Source organism: Gopherus evgoodei, chromosome 2 (assembly GCF_007399415.2).
Source record: "Gopherus evgoodei ecotype Sinaloan lineage chromosome 2, rGopEvg1_v1.p, whole genome shotgun sequence".
Taxonomy (NCBI): domain Eukaryota; kingdom Metazoa; phylum Chordata; order Testudines; family Testudinidae; genus Gopherus; species Gopherus evgoodei.
Genome location: NC_044323.1, coordinates 198,534,418 through 198,548,480, shown reverse-complemented (window position 1 = coordinate 198,548,480; position 14,063 = coordinate 198,534,418). Strand labels below are relative to the sequence as shown.

At 41.8% G+C, this 14,063-nt stretch overlaps 1 protein-coding gene across 1 annotated transcript in view; it reads left to right on the top strand.

Annotated features, from left to right (window-relative positions):
• The window catches only part of CCDC102B (coiled-coil domain containing 102B), a 354,221-nt gene that overhangs the window by 66,969 nt on the left and 273,189 nt on the right, over nucleotides 1-14,063 (top strand).

Genomic DNA, 14,063 nt, shown 5'->3' with positions numbered 1-14,063 from the left:
GTGCTGAGAGAGAAGCTGAGCCCTGATTAGGGGGTAGGGCTTGTCATAACTTAGTCCCAGATTTGGACCTTAGCATCCAAAATATGGGGGTTAGCATGAAAACCTCCAAGCTTAGTTACCAGCTTGGACCTGGTACTTGCTGCCACCACCCAAAAAATTAGAGTGTTTTGGGGCACTCTGGTCCCCCTGAAAAACCTTCCCTGGGGACCCCAAGACCCAAATCCCTTGAGTCTCACAACAAAGGGAAATAATCCTTTTTCCCTTCTCCCCTCCAGGTGCTCCTGGAGAGATACACAGACACAAGCTCTGTGAATCTAAACAGAGGGAGTCCACCCTCTGTAATTCCAGTCCTGGAAACAAAAGCACTTTCCTCTTCACCCAGAGGGAATGCAAAATCAGGCTAGCAAATCCAACACACACAGATCTCCCCCTGATTTCTTCCTCCCACCAATTCCCTGGTGAGTACAGACTCAATTTCCCTGAAGTTCCCCACTAAAGAAAAACTCCAACAGGTCTTAAAAGAAAGCTTTATATAAAAAGAAAGAAATACATAAAAATGGTCTCTCTGTATTAAGGTGACAAATACAGGGTCAATTGCTTAAAAGAATATTGAATAAACAGCCTTATTCAAAAAGAATAGAAATCAAAGCACTCCAGCAACTATAGACATGTAAATACCAAATAAAAGAAACCATATAACTCACTATTTGATCTCTTTGTCCTTACACTTGGAAACAGAAGATTAGAAAACAGAAATCACTTCTCAAAGCTGAGAGAAAAGCAGGCAGACAGACAAAGATTCAGACACAAAATTCCCTCCACCCAAAGTTGAAAAAAATCCTGTTTCCTGATTGGTCCTCTGGTCAGGTGGTTCAGATACTTCTTTCCAGGTGAAAGAGACGTTAACCCTTAGCTATCTGTTTTTGACAGGGCTTCTTCGCTTAGGGGTCCTATAAAGATAGCCAGCCAGTCAGCGGCATAGACAGCTGCAGTGGCACAAGAGCCAGCAAACAGACCTGTAAACAGGGGAGTTTCAGTGGGAGTTTGCAAGGAGAGTTTGTGGGGGAAACTACGAGAGCTAGGCAGAGGAATAGATAGGTCAGTGAAGGGAGTGGGTGGTGTTCTGTGGGTGTTCTGGTGCCTGTTGGGGGTTTGTTTTAGGGTAGGTGGTAGTTTGCTTTGATTTGTGTTTCCTGGTCTAACAAGTTATAGGTGGGAAGGCTATGACCAATACAGAGACAGCAGTGGAAGACACAATGAGGATGACTGGATGTGAAAGCTGCAGCATGTACATGATCCTGGAGGGGGTACCTGAAAAGAGTTTCATCTGCATTAAGTGCTGCCTGATAGAGCTGATGAAAGAAAAGATCTGAGAATTAGAGATGCAAGTGGAAACTCTGGTTGAGTTTAGAAGGGGGTTTGAGCAGATGAAGGAGCAGAGACATGAGGAGGCTGAAGGGAAAAGCTCAGACTTGCAGATGGAAACAGGACCAAAGAATTCTGAGGGGAGACTGCTAAGTGAGGAAAGTGGACGGTGGAAGCATGTGACTAAGAGAATCAGGCAGAGGAAAAGATGGGCCAGTAAAGGAGAAATAGAGCTCAGGAACAGGTTTGCAGAGTTGGAAAATAAAGAAGGGGCAGAGCAGGTGGTCGCTAAAGGTGAGAGGGCAAGGAAGAAGAGAAGAGTAGCTAGTCCTATAGGAAGAGGGGAAGAGTCAATGAAGACAACATCAAATATGAGCCCCAGGAGGATACGGGATGGGTTGCGTAGGATTGTAAGGGACAATAGAAATCGAGAGGACTTGCAGCCAGAGGGAACAGGGGATAGACCAGAGAATCGCACCATCACCAGGAAAAGGCAGGTCTATGTGCCTACGGGGACTCCTTACTGAGAAAAATAGATCTGTAAGTAGAGCTGATCCGGAGAACAGAAGCGTGTGCTGTCTGCCAGGTGCTAAGATATGGGATGTGGACCTGAGGCTGAAAAGGATCCTAACAGGAGCAGGAAAGAATCTGCTGATTGTCCTTCATGTGGGAAAGAATGATATGGCTAGATTCTTGCTGGAACATATCAAGGGAGACTATGCCAGGCTGGGGAAGATGCTTAAGGAAATTGAGGCTCAGGTGATCTTCAGTGGGATTCTGCCTGTTCCTAGAGAAGGGCAACAAAGGTGTAACAAGATTATGGTGATAACAGATGGCTCAGGCAGTAGTGCTATAAGGAAGGCTTTGGGATGTATGGCCACTGGGAAGCATTCATGGAGAGAGGACTGTTCTCTTGGGATGGACTTCACCTGAGTAAGCAGGGAAATAGACTTCTAGGATACAGGCTGGCACAATTGATTGAGAGCTTTAAACTAGGAATTTAGGGGAGATGGTGGGAGATTTCCAGGTAATCTCCATGCCGGAATTTAACATTGAGAAGGAAAAAAAAAAAGTAAGAAAGGATAAAGCTGTGGACAGGAGAATGGACATAAGGAGGAAGGGTAGTGTAGATACCAGTCTAATAAGTGATACTGGTGGTAGAATATCTGTACCTAATCAGGTAGAGAATGACAGTGAAGCCAAATGGCAAAAATTAAGATGTTTGTACACTAATGCGAGGAGCCTAGGTAACAAAATGGAGGAACTAGAGCTACTGGTGCAAGAAGTGAAACCAGATGTTATAGGGATAACAGAAACATGGTGGAATAGTAGTCATGACTGGAGTACAGGTATTAAAGGCTATGTGCTGTTTAGGAAAGACGGAAATAAAGGCAAAGGTGGTGGAGTAGCATTATATATCAATGATGGGGTAGACTGTAAAGAAATAAGAAGTGATGGAATGGATAAGAAAGAGTCTGTCTGGGCAAAAATCACATTGGAAAAGAAAGCTGCTAGAGCCTCCCCTGGGATAGTGCTTGGTGTGTGCTATAGACCGCCAGGATCCGATATGGATAGAAACTTCTTTAATGTTTTTAATGAAGTAAACACTAATGGGAATTGTGTGATCATGGGAGACTTTAACTTCCCAGATATAGACTGGAGACAAGTGCTAGTGATAATAATAGGGCTCAGATTTTTCTGGATGTGATAGCTGATGGATTCCTTCACCACGTAGTTGTTGAACCAACAACAGGGGTTGCCATTTTAGATTTGGTTTTGGTGAGTAGTGAGGACCTCATAGAAGAAATGGTTGTGGCGGACAACCTTGGTTTGAGTGATCATGAGCTAATTCAGTTCAAATTAGATGGAAGGATAAACAAAAATACATCTGGGACTAGGGTTTTTTATTTTAAAAGGGCTAATTTTAAAGAATTAAGGAAATTAGTTAGGGAAGTGGATTGGATGGAAGAACTTGTGGATCTAAAGGCAGAAGAGGCCTGGAATTATTTCAAGTCAAAGTTGCAGAAACTATCAGAAGCCTACATCCCAAGAAAGAGGAAAAAATTCATAGGCAGGAGTTGTAGACCAAGCTGGATGAGCAAGCATCTCAGAGAAGTGATTAAGAAAAAGCAGAAAGCTTACAAGGGGTGGAAGATGAGAGGGATTAGCAAGGAAAGCTACCTTATTGAGGTCAGAACATGTAGGGATAAAGTGAGAAAGGCAAAAAGCCATGTAGAGTTGGACCTTGCAAAGGGAATTAAAACCAATAGTAAAAGGTTCTCTAGCCATATAAATAAGAAGAAAACAAAGAAAGAAGAAGTGGGACCGCTAAACACTGAGGATGGAGTGGAGGTTAAGAATAATCTAGGCATGACCCAATATCTAAACAAATACTTTGCCTCAGTCATTAATGAGGTTAATGAGGAGTTTAGGGATAATGTTAGGATGACAAATGGGAATGAGGATATAGAGGTAGATATTACCACATATGAGGTAGAAGACGAACTCGAACAGCTTAATGGGACTAAATCGGAGGGCTCAGATAATCTTCATCCAAGAATATTAAAGGAACCGGCACATGAAATTGCAAGCCCATTAGCAAGAATTTTTAATGAATCAGTAAACTCAGGGGTTGTACCATACGACTGGAGAATTGCTAACATAGTTCCTATTTTTAAGAAAGGGAAAAAAAAGTGATCCGAGTAACTATAGGCCTGTTAGTTTGACATCTGTAGTATGCAAGGTCTTGGAAAAATTTTTGAAGGAGAAAGTAGTTAAGGACACTGAGATCAATGGTAATTGGGACAAAATACAACATGGTTTTACAAAAGGCAGATCATGCCAAACCAACCTGATCTTCTTTGAGAAGGTAACAGATTTTTTAGACAAAGGAAACACAAGTGAACCTAATTTTCCTCGATTTCAGTAAGGCATTTGATACGGTTCCACATGGACCAAATTGGAAAAGATGAGGATCAATATGAAAATTGAAAGGTGGATAAGCAACTGGTTAAAGGGGAGACTACAACCGGTCATACTGAAAGGTGAACTGTCAGGCTGGAAGGAGGTTACCACTGGAGTTCCTGAGGGATCGGTTTTGGGACCATTCTTATTTAATCTTTTTATTACTAACCTTGGCACAAAAAGTGGGAATGTGCTAATAAAGTAGGTGGATGATGCAAAGCTGGGAGGTATTGCTAACACAGAAAAGGACCGGGATGTCATACAGGAAGATCTGGATGACCTTGTAAACTGGATTAATAGTAATAGGATGAAATTTAATAGTGAAAAGTGCAAGGTCATGCATTTAGGGATTAATAACAAGAATTTTGGTAATAAATTGGGAACACATCAACTGGAAGTAACAGAGGAGGAGAAGGACCTCGGATTATTGGTTGATCACATGATGACTATGAGCTGCCAATGTGATATGGCTGTTAAAAAAGCTAATGCGGTCTTGGGATGCATCAGGCGAGGTATTTGCAGTAAATTTAAGATGTAGGTACCATTATACAAGGCACTAGTGAGATCTCACCTGGAATATTGTGTGCAGTTCTAGTATCCCATGTTTAAGAAGGATGAATTCAAACTGGAACAGGTACAGAGAAGGACTACTAGGATGATCTGAGAAATGGAAAACCTGTCTTATGAAACGAGACTCAAAGAACTTGGCCTGTTTAGCCTAACCAAAAGAAGGCTGAGGGGAGATTTGATTGCTCTTTATAAATATATCAGAGGGATAAATATCAGGAAGGGACAGGAATTATTTAAGCTTAGTACCAGTGTGGACACGAGAACAAATGGATATAAACTGGACACTAAGAAGTTTAGACTTCAAATTAGACGAAAGTTTCTAACCATTAGAGGAGTGAAGTTCTGGAATAGCCTTCCAAGGGGAGTAGTGGGGGCAAAAGACGTATCTGGCTTCAAGACTAAGCTTGATAAGTTTGTGGAGGGGATGGTATGATGGGATAGCCTGATTTTGGCAATTAATTGATCTTTGATTATTAGCAGGTAAATATGCCCAAAGATCTGTGATGGGATGTTGGATGGGGTGGGATCTGATTTACTACAGAGAGTTCTTTCCTAGGTGCTGGCTGATGAGTCTTGCCCACATGCTCAGGGTTTAACTGATCGCCATATTTGGGATCTGGAAGGAATTTTCCCCCAGGGCAGATTGGCAGAGGCCCTGGAGGTTTTTTGCCTTCCTCTGCAGCGTGGGGCTGGGTCACTTGCTGGAGGATACTCTGCACCTTGAGGTCTTTAAACCATGATTTGAGGACCTCAATAACTCAGACATAGGTTAGGGGGTTGTTACAGCAGTGGGTGGGTGAGATTCTGTGGCCTGGATTGTGCAGGAGGTCAGACTAGATGATCATAATGATCCCTTCTGACCTTAAAGTTTATGAGTCTATGAGGTGCGAGGTCAGCTCCTCTGATGCTGCTTAGCACCAGCAGATCTGGAGAATCCTTCTCCAAACCTGCCACCTGCTCCACCCTTCATAAGAAATACTACCATATTCTGTAGTAGTAATCCCAAACACTATAGGCGTGTTGCAATGTTGTTGCAATTTTTTGGACCATTATTTCAGAATACTGTACTATTTTTTATTACTACATGGTACAGGCAATTTACTGCATCTTGTTTTTATGTTTAGCTGAAAGGAAATCCCCAGATCAGAAGTTTCCAATTAGGTTATACTACATACTTCAATCTGGTAAATAGACTTTAAAGAAGCAGTGGAGGAGTATTGTTAGTCCAATTGCGGTGGAACAGGTGGGCTTCTGCTGTTCCTTTAAGATGTTTTCTATGGAGGTGGGAAATGGGTTTCCATTGTTAGTCCCCTGAAGACTATATATGTGGAGGAGCAGTTCAGCCCTAATTTTAAGCCTTAACAAGGATACTAGCATATATATGGCAGAAGGGCAGAAGTTTGGCAAGCTACAATCCTGTGTTTTTTCTGAGTTGAGTGAGTTTTGTGGAGATAAGGTTTGATTTGGGATGGGAGTTTCCAAGGTCGGACTAAGTTGTCAGGCTTTTCACATCTATGCATAGAACAAGCATGTTTTCCTATTTAGGGGGAAACAGATTTCACACAGCTAACTGCATTAAGATTTGCATGAGCTGTTCATGTTGCACTGAATCCCAGAGCAAGTGTAAATTTCAGTTATCTCCTTTTTCGTATATAACCTTTCATGGCATAGCATATTTGTCTGAACTCCCTCTAGGCCTGGATTCCTATTTGTTTTGATGACCAGTGTTTAGATGTAATTTTGTTATTGCTCATAAAACAGCTATAGCTGTGTAATAAAAGGCTTTAAATATTATGGACCACATTTTCAAGTACTCTGTACAGAAGCCCCCCGAATTATGCAATCATTCCGTTCCAGAAAGCCTTGCATAACTCGAATTTTGCATAAATCGGAAATGTATACCTGTATGTTACACAAAAATTTCCGCAACTCGAAAATCTTGTTTCTGGCTTATGGAACTTTTTCCGTAAGTTCAAATATGCATAAGTTGGGTCTTGCACAACCCAGGGAACATCTGTCCTCATAACTGAAACCTGAATTTCAAAACAGTCTGCACCCACTGTGAAAAATTTAATGCAACTCACTTTGGTGCCTAAATGGGAACTAAAATGGATTAAAAATCTGACCCCAATTTTGGATGCTGAGCTCTTGAAAAATATGTCCACATATGAGTGTCATTTAAAAGTTCCTCCATCAGGGTCTGAAGAGGAACTCTCCTTTTTGATCTTTGTGCCTAAAGAGTCCACAGTTTTCTTCAAAATTTTCAATGAACTGTGTTGCTTTTTTGTGGTATGACAATCAATATTTCTCAAGTGTTGTATGACTTTTTGTGATCCTTTAATGATCTAGTAGAATATCCCTAGAGATGGCCTCAAACCAAAACTTCTGATCAAGATTTGAGTTTGTATTGGAGTACAGGTCTGTCTCATCTTATACTGGGGTTATGTTCTGCAGGCAGCGTGTAAAGCGAAAATCGCGTATAGTCAAAATTACATTGAGTGTAATGGCGGGCGGAATCGCCCACACTACAGAAACAGTATTTAAATTGTTTTCTCATTTTTCTTGTTTTTTTCTTGCTTTTGCTGACCATGTAAAGCTGAAATCACGCATGTTAAATGCACCTAAGATGCGACAGACCTGTACACAACTCAGAGCTATCACTGTGACAGAAAGAATTGTCACAGACTTGAATTAGGAAAAGTTTGGATTTGGTATTTTGAAGCCCCAGATTGGGGAGTTCATGGATTATTGTGCAGCGTATTGAGTAGAGAAGCTTTGGATTTAGGGCTCATCTGATCATTAAAATAGATGTGTGTGTCATTTGTAGGCAAGCATATCTGATTTCTAATAGCACCTTTTGAGGTACTTAAGGAAAAGATGTGAAAATCCTTGAATTTACATGATAGATGTGCAGTGCAAAAAGCATTTGAACATTTTGTATGTTTCTTGGAACAAAATATGTTCTTATAAATAATGGTATGTGTGAACTCCACCTGTGAAGGCTTACAGAGATTTAAGGTTTATGAGCTTTGTTCAAAAAGCCTCTTAAGCCAATTGAGTAGGAAAGATGTTAATATATACAGTATTCTTCATGCTCAAGGAATCTCAGTGTATAAAGTAATATCCATATTATTGGCTGTGTAGTCAAAAAGAGCAGTCAAATGTGGGTTCGTAATGGGTGGTCGAGACACTGAGATCATCGGAAGTAATTTTGGTTTGCTTCTTGACTTAAGTATGTCATTACTTGCAGGGCTTTATACTTCCCCAGAGTACTGCACTTTAACATCAGCAGTGTGTTTGAACCCAAGTCCTGTGTGAAAAACTCAGTTTTTGGTGGAGGTTGCATTATTCTAACTTCTAGCCCATAGTAGTACTATTTGGTTTTCCCTCAAGACTAATGTTTTAGTATTTGCAGCTGGTTGGAGAACAATGACAGATTTGGCATCCATAAGTTTATCCGAAGAATGGGGAGCTAAACCCTTTATTTTCCCAGCCCAGATCTGGGAACTGGGAAAGATGATATTGAGAAAAGGGATACTAAAGATTTTCTATATCGATACAACTTTAACAGATTGCAATCAAAAGCAAAAAAGTGGTCTCAAGCTTCAATAGACTTATTGTACTCACTCCATAACCTCTGCAATGGGTTAACACCAAGTTTAGTTGTTAGGTCAAAAGACATGTGAAACCCACAAGCTCTAATTCACATGCATTCAACTAATCTCCATGCCTGTAAATTTACTTCACATGGCTTTTCAATCCACAAATTTCCCCCAGTAGGCTTGTTCCTTAGCTCATGGTTTTATTTTGGATATTTTATTCAGGTTAATTCAAACCCGGAAACTGAAAACATATCTATGAAAAATCCTTTAAGGGAAAGCAGTCTGCAGATTTCTTCTGCAGTCATATGAGTGTGACTAGTTATCCTCAGAATAACTTCTGGGGATGGACAGCCCACCTATTTCTAACAGTAGTTCTCAAAAATCTTCACTGGTTCTCTTTGCCACCTGAATAGCTGCTTTCTAAACTATGGGGCCAAAGCAGAGCTAATGGCTTTACTGATTTTTCAATTTGTCAGGAGTTCAGAAAAAAAAAAAGGGTTAGGTCAAACAGAATCCTAAAATTGCAAAAAGTTGGAAAATTAAAAAAAAATTTTGAACCAAATGAAACATTCATATTGGCATTTCATAGTCATTCATAATGACAATAAATAGTCATTGGACTAGAGAGAGAATGAGTGAAAATGACTGACTGTAGCCTAGCTGTTATGGCTCTCACCTACGATGTACGAGACAGCTCCAAGCTCAAAACCCTGCTGCAATGACTATTTAATTGTTTATACACAGAGAGACTGACTGACTGTCCCACCAGATCATATCATATGTCAATGGCTAGGGCAAGGGTAGGCAACCTTTCAAAAGTGGTGTGCCGTGTCTTCATTTATTCACTCTAATTTAAGGTTTCGTATGCCAGTAATACTTTTTAACATTTTTGAAGCTCTCTTTCTATAAATCTATAATATATAATTAAACTACTGTTATATGTAAAGTAAATAAGGTTTTTTTAAATGTTTAAGAAGCTTTATTTAAAATTAAATTAAAATCCAGAGCCCCCCGGACTGGTGGCCAGGACCTGGGCAGTGTGAATGCCACTGAAAATCAGTTCGTGAACTGCCTTTGGCACACGTGCCATAGGTTGCCTATGCCTGGGCTAGGGCATTCTTTTGGTATGTGGGACACTCAAGTTCAAATCCCTGTTCCACATCAGACAGAAGGAGGAATTGAATCCAGGCCTCCTATATCCTAGGTAAGGGCCTGAAGCACTGGTTTAAAACTTCTTTTCCCTAAATTGTTTATTTTTGAGGTCAAAAATATTTGCCAAAACCATTCAGCCATTAGTCAAAAAACATTATGAGATCATTGTAGGCAAATGTTAATTTGTTACTGTAACTAATAGCCAAATAGCTACTAGATTTTCAAGAAGCCCTTTCACCATCCTCTTAAATTCATTGTAACTTTACAATGTAAAGTTGGGGCAACTTATTGCAACCCAAAAGAAAGGAAAATTCTTCTTGGAATTTTCAGCTTTTAATGGGAAGTTAAGTTTCTGCAGGAGGCGGTTGGAGGACAAGGAGTCAGGGAAAGGATTTTATATTAGATGTTTACCAAAAGCCTAAAGATTACTACTGTAAATTATTTGCCTTTTGGCTAATCAAGAACACAGATCCATTCTCCTTTTGAGAATCACAATAGACTTTTTTTTAGTAAGGCAAAAGTTGTTAATGCTTTCCTTTCTCATTTGCCTACTCTCATGTTGATTCATGCCTTTATCAGTGGTTTATAAATTGACGTGCCTGTTCTTTCATCGGTCTCCGGGCATCATCTTCCCTTGAGTTCCAAATCAGATCTTGTGCCCATTACTTAAGCAAACTCCCTAAGGGTGTAAAATGTCATTAAATAGCACAAGTTGTATTTCAGCACAACTAAAATGCAAGTGAGATCACCAGAATGACTCACTGATAATGTCTGCTTTTGGATGTGAGGAACATTAGCAAAGACTGATCTATCTTTAGCTGGGCACAAGCAGTACTTGGACTTACTGCTCTTTTGACTATCTGACCCAGATATTGGATTGTAGCCAGGTCAGAAGGATGGGCCCCACTTTTTGAGGGAATCTTTTATAAAATAAACATTCAAATTTCTGTCATATTACCCCCACTAAATATATATCTGTTTGCCTGTGATCCTATGATTGTCATTTTGGATATTTTACACAGCAGCTAGACACCCGTGTCTGGCCTGTGCCAGCTGACTCAGGCTCACAGGGCTTGGTATGTTTCAATGCTGTGTAGACGTCGAGGTCAGGCTAGACTCCAGGCTATAGGACCTTGTAAGGTGGAAAGGTCCCAGAGCTCGGGGCTCCATCTCAAGCCCATAAGTCTACAACAGCAGAGAAACAGTCCAAGCACTGTGAGCCTGAGTCTGCTGGCATGGTCCAGCCACTGGTTTTTCTTTGCTGTGTAGATAAACCCCAACAGGCAAATGAGCTACTGACTCCTAGTACAGCCCTAATAGGGTTAACAGGGAAAAAGACAAGGAGTCAATTGAATGTAAAACTGTAAACCAACTCTGTACAGATGCTCTCTGATCTGGTTTTACTCTGTATCCTATGAGAAGTGCTTTAACACCACAATGAACCCCTGACCATTCCTCGCTATCTGTTCAGTTCCAGAACTTTCCAGTTCTATTGAACCCATAGCATGATGTTGACATCCTAATTTTTTTTAATAGTTTACGCTTTTTTTTCAGTGTGACTCTAGTTCTGATAAAGGTGCACTATTTAGCTACAAAAGTTACATCAGATAGGGAGTCACAGTACAAGTTGCTCCACAACACCCAAGCAAGGCCACTATATCCTGGAATGGAGGGTCTCTTTCTACAAAGGAGGCATTGATCAGTGCCAATGCTCATTTAATCTCTAGGCTTTCTGTGGAGACTACAAAGATAGGCCCAGATCTTGCAATTGCACCAGGTGGGCCGACCCTTGTGATTGTCTGGATACTCATTAATTTCAAGGAAATTCCACAGGGGAATGGAGTTTGGGTTTAGTCGCAAGAAATGGTTAAATAATTCTAGCTGATGTGGTGGGTTTAGTGCTGTATGCACATTTTCATTGTTACTACAGAACTGTGAGTAGTCTAAGCAGTAAAATTAATCATATTTATAAGTGTTTGTTAGATTGAGGCTTCTGTGAACTAGATATGGAAAAACTATGTAGCCAGTGGTGAGCTGGAGCCAGTTCACACCGGTTCACGTGAACCAGCTGTTAAATTTTGAAGCAGTTTTAGAACCAGTTGTTAACCTGCTTCCATGTGAGGGGGTACTGCGGCTTTGATGGGCTCTGGCCAGAAAGTGATGTAATTCCTCCTCCAGCCTCTGGGGGCGCTGTGCTGTGGGAAACATGTGGGCTACCGTCTGGCCCTGGCCATGGGCCCTGTTACTGCTGCTGCTCCCCCAACCCCTGGTCCTGGGTCTCCCACTGCTGCCTGGTGGGTCTCCGGCTGCTCTGTTGGGCCTGGGTTACGTCCTGCTACTCGGGCTGCTCTGAGCCACTCTCCCCGTGAGTACCCGCCACCCTGTCTGCAGCTAGCCCCTGCCACACCCCCTGCCCTGCCCACACCAGCCCTGCACCCCCTGCCTGCAGCCAGCCCCTGCCACACTCCCTGCCCTGTCTCCAAGCCATCTCCTGCCGCACCCCCTTGCAACCCTTCCCGAAGCCGCCCAGCCCCGCACCCCCACTGCCCTGCCTGCAGCCAGCCCCTGCCTCCAGTCAGCCCCTGCCCTGCCTCCAGCCAACCCCACTACCCCTTGTCTCCAGCCAACCCCGCTACCCCTTGTCTCCAGCCAACCCCGCACCCTCCTGTTTCCAGCCAGCTCCGCACCCCCTGCCCTGCCCACAGCCAGCCCCATACTCCTTACCTCCAGCTAGCCCTGCCCAACACTCCTGTCTGCAACCGGTCCCACGTCCACTGGTGCCCTGCAGTCAGGGCCGGCTCCAGGCACCAGCCCAGCAAGCAGCTGCTTGGGGCGGCCAGTGGTGAGGGGCAGCACATCTGGGTCTTCAGCAGCAATTTGGGGGCGAGTCCCTCACTCCCTCTTGGAGCAAAGGACCAACCACCGAATTGCCTCAGAAGACTGAAGCGGCGGCAGTAGAGCTGCAGATCACGATTGCGGCTTTTTTTTTCCCCTCTCCTTTTTGCTGCTTAGTGAGGCAAAAACCCTGGAGCAGGCCCTGTCTGCAGTTCCCAGGGCAGTAACCCTGCTCACCTGCTTCAATGAGGGGGGCAGGGAGCAGCTAAGACCCACACATGTGCACACAGCCTCAGGAAGTGGCGAGGACCCACTTTTTTAAAAAGAACTTTAGTTGGAGTTAACATGCATGTCAGGCTTTTTGGTTCTTAAATTGCCATCCGGGAGGAATTTTTAAAATTTTAAATTTTAAAAACTCCTCCCAGGAAAATACAGACATATGGTAACCCTATTGGTACATAAAATACATACTGTGGCACATCCCTTAAATCAGAACTTTTTATGGGGAACTGGTTGTTAAGATTTTGGCAGCTCATCACTGTATGTAACCCATGATTAATCTTGCTCTTATATTAATTTGTTTGTATAGTTGCTAATGATATTTTGGGGCGGGGGGACAAACAAGTCTGCAATTTGTTAACCCAGGTAACACCATATCTGAAACTAAAAGTTTCTGAATTATTGTGTCTCTGATGCTGTGAATTCCTTCATCCACCATTCTCCTTCAACATGATTGTTTTTTTACTCTTTGTCACATATGGGTTTTTAAAATAAAACCAGTCAGGGCCTGCAAAAAGTAAATCTAAAATAAGACTGTCTGATTTTTTTCTAAAACCTTGCTGGCTTGTACAACCTTTTTCTGCAGTAAAAGCTAGCGATACCTTATAGCCTTTCACAGTTGTCAGACCATATAATTTTATCAAATAATTGGTTCTGATCTTCACAAAACTGCAAGTAACAAAGTTCACATTATTTTATTTAAAACTTTTCTGCTGTTGATGGAATTCTCCTCCTGCCCTTTTCTTGGCTTAAGTTGCTGGATTCTCTCATTTTTGACCATTTCTAACCTATTTAAAGCTTTTGATAAGTGCCAGTTATCTGATTTCTGGTACAAAAATCAATTTGTTTGACCGCAGCTTTTCCTTTAAAATCTTGAGAGCATTTGATACAACCTTGACATAACCTCCATCTACCTGTCTTTGAGTAAATAAAATCACTTTTTAGATGTTCATTCTCCATCACTTAGTAAACTGTTTTTTTGTTGTTGTTACTTCATTTCATTCCCCTTAGTAATGCACTGATCAGCATTCAAAAAGCCTGACTCTGTTGAACTAAGATAGTGGGTTGTTCTAAGTTGGATTGCAAAAGACCATTCTCATTCCAGTACTAATGACTGTTAACCAAAGAAACAAGTTACTCTGGTTACCCAGGTAGTTGGCTTTAGTACTGAAGTTACAATTTAAAACTTCTCCAGTAAAGCCAGGTGTTAAAGCATTGTCTCCTCAATGCAGCATGCTCTGAGTACTAACAAAATAATCCATTAAGTATAAAGCCCTACTTAACATGTGATATTGC